Source organism: Chiloscyllium plagiosum, chromosome 27 (genome assembly GCF_004010195.1).
Source record: "Chiloscyllium plagiosum isolate BGI_BamShark_2017 chromosome 27, ASM401019v2, whole genome shotgun sequence".
NCBI lineage: Eukaryota > Metazoa > Chordata > Chondrichthyes > Orectolobiformes > Hemiscylliidae > Chiloscyllium > Chiloscyllium plagiosum.
In genome coordinates this window covers 50,346,198-50,349,153 of record NC_057736.1, presented here as the reverse complement: position 1 = coordinate 50,349,153, position 2,956 = coordinate 50,346,198, and positions in this window count along the sequence as shown.

The window sequence follows — 2,956 nt, the reverse complement described above, 5'->3', positions numbered from 1 at the left end:
AGCTTTGGAGAGGTTGCAGAGAAGATTTACCAGGATGTTGCCTGGAATGGAGAATAGGTCGTACGAGGATAGGTTGAGAGTGCTAGACCTTTTGTTGTTGGAACGGTGAAGGATGAGGGGTGACTTGATAGAGGTTTATAAGATGATCAGAGGAATAGGTAGAGTAGACAGTCAGAAACTTTTTCCCCGGGCACAACCGAGTGTTACAAGGGGACATAAATTTACGGTGAAGGGTGGAAGGTATAGGGGAGATGTCAGGGGTGGGTTCTTTACCCAGAGAGTGGTGGGGGCATGGAATGCGCTGCCTGTGGGAGTGGCAGAGTCAGAATCATTGATGACCTTTAAGCGGCAATTGGATAGGTACATGGATAGGTGCTTAAGCTAGGACAAATGTTCGACACAACATCGTGGGCCGAAGGGCCTGTTCTGTGCTGTATTGTTCTATGTTCTATCAAGCTAAAGGTACATGCCACGGGTCAGAGGTCCCCTGCCATTGTAAGCTTAGCTTTATATGAACTAACTAAAACCTAACAATGCACTTAAATATATGAAAAAGAAAGATAAAGACAAAACTAAAAGCCTTATCGAGTCTTTCTCTTCTGGTTGTGGAGGCAGGGGGGTGGGAGGGAGATACTACACGTGTAGTATCTCGGGTTTAGCCACTGCCCAAATATAAATTATTCAAAGTTTGAGAGAAGATTTGTAGCTCGGGTGCTCGCTGTTGTGGTTCTGTTCACCAAGCTGGGAATTTGTGTTGCAGACGTTTCGTCCCCTGTCTAGGTGAAATCATCAGTGCTTGGGAGCCTCCTGTGAAGTGCTTCTGTGATGTTTCCTCCAGCATTTATAGTGGTTTGTAAACGTCTGCAACACAAATTCCCAGCTTAGCGAATAGAACCACAATAAATTATTCACTTCATCTTCTCTCCTTGCCACTCTGTCAAAATGGAGGCCTGACTCCCGAGGTAAGTCCCTTTTTAAGTGGGAAAACTTACCCTTCCCGACAGCCCTCGCTTCACTACACCTTCAAGAGGAACTTGATAACTAGCTGAAGAGAAACACTGGGCTACAAAGAAAAGGGGAGTCGGAGGAACTGCAGTTGGATAGCACATGATGAGGAACAGAGAATCTGTTTGTGCAAACCATATCACCACACATTGTGATGGTTGGGAGAGACCCTGAGAGGGATACAGGAGATTTAGCACAATAGTTTGAGGAAATGCGGCATTCTGGTTGCATTGGTTGATATCAACAAATGGGTTTGTGGACTTTTATGCAAATGACCGATTGGTTCAGAGAAGGTAGGGACATAAAATGCAAATTTTAAATTATTGTAAAAAGTTTACAGAACAGAGATTTCAAATTTTGTAAAGAACTACAAAGTGGATGAAAGGAAGAGGTTTCATGCAGCAAGCAATTTCGAACTGGATCTGACTGCTTACAATCAAAAGTCTGATATCTCCAAGTCCTAATGAATTGAATGATTCTGTCAGAAATTGAATGGTTAGTAGGTTGGAATTTGCTGACAGCAGATCCTTTGGAAAATTCTGTCAAATGATTTTACAAAAGTCCATCCAGCATAAACCTTGTGAAAGACAGTTATTTCACTGGGTTTGAGCTGCTATGCACAAATCTTCCCCTTCCTATTTTGAAAGAATTTACAAAATCCATCACATCAGTCCAGAATAGAAAGATTACAAAAACAAGCCCAGGATAACTTTGCCACTGGCAGTGCAGGCAGTGCCTTAATTCCAGTATGACATTGAGTTTCTGACCTGTGTCTTCATGTGACTGAACAGAGCCACAGGACATTGGGCAGGACATCTCATGGGATAGTGGGATCTGAACAACGGAAATTGCTTCCTTCTATCATTTTTGCGTCATTAATTAGACTTGGGGTGTGAAAGGCTAATGGGTAGGTTTTCTCCATTCTGAACAATGAACAGTAAACTCTACCCAGTCATTCCAAACATTGCCTCTCTACAAAGATGGCAATATATTCTGTTGCCCAGTGTCCCCAATAAAGATGACAGACAGTTCCATTCAGTACAATTGGTGGAATCAGAAGTTCTTTTTTAGGATTTTGAGACTTATGCAATATATTTTCGAGGCCTCAGTTTCCTCCACTGAGACTACAGGTCAACATATCTGGATTAAGTAGAAAATGGAACAATCAGAGCATGGGCTTAGAGGTTAATGTGAAATGATAATACAGGAACACTGCTTGCATCTGAGCCAGAGATTGCTCTTCTGTTTTGCATAGTGTTCGTTCCACACTGTGCAGGCTTGCTGGGTAGGATGCTGGCTATTTCAACAGCAAATGACTGTTTTGTGTAATCCTTTTTTTCTATAATAGGGAACAAATTGGGTGGGAGCTGGCAAATAATGACATCCAAAAACAAATTTATACTCCTACTAGCTGGACCAGAGAATGCTGCAATAATATCTTCTCGTGTTGAGAATCATAGAACTATTACAGTGCTGAAGGAGACCCTTCAGTCTTTGAAGTTTATCAGATCCCCAAATGAGATTTCACTTGCCATTCTCCTGTATTCTCCCCATAACTGCGCATTTTTAATTTCCAATTTGGCTTCACCACCACAAAGTATTTCAGATCCTAACCAATTGCAACCTGAAAATGTTTATATTTTTCATATCACCTATGCTCGTTTTACTAACTTTATATATCTGCCCTCATATGCTTGATTATTCAAGAATGCAAAAATGTCCTCATTTTATTTTTCCATTCTCTCATGATTGGTTTAGTCGCCATCGATAACATCCCCAACTTTTCAAAACACTTCTCACAAATGAATTTTTATTCTTTGCAAGATAACCATCAACAATCACTTCTGCACTTTCCAATCCCTTCAAATCTACCACAAATGTAATGTTCAAAACTGTACATAATTTTCTGAGTATGAACTAGTATGCCCTTGACCTTACAATGTAAGTGCCT